Source organism: Nannospalax galili, unplaced genomic scaffold, assembly GCF_000622305.1.
Source record: "Nannospalax galili isolate Female #2095 unplaced genomic scaffold, S.galili_v1.0 scaffold100, whole genome shotgun sequence".
Lineage (NCBI taxonomy): Eukaryota > Metazoa > Chordata > Mammalia > Rodentia > Spalacidae > Nannospalax > Nannospalax galili.
In genome coordinates this window covers 4496463-4496789 of record NW_008352891.1, presented here as the reverse complement: position 1 = coordinate 4496789, position 327 = coordinate 4496463, and positions in this window count along the sequence as shown.

The window sequence follows — 327 nt, the reverse complement described above, 5'->3', positions numbered from 1 at the left end:
TTACTAGTGACAGTCGGTTACTTTCTGAGCTCCTTGGCATCTGAGCATGGATATAAAGTCATCAGGTAGATTTCAATGGTAATGCTTCTCACATCTACTAATTATTTTTTAATCATTTTTAAATGTTTTTTTTTTCATACAGAAGAATTCATTCCAAAGCAATTGACATTGAGACGTTTTCACATGCATTTCTAATCTCTATATACATGACTATCACTGGTCACAGTCGCCCACCTTCTGAGCTCCTCGACATATGAGCATGAATACAAACTCATAAGATAGACAGCCTTCCTCTCCCAATAGAGGCTCCATACTCTGCCATCCCTG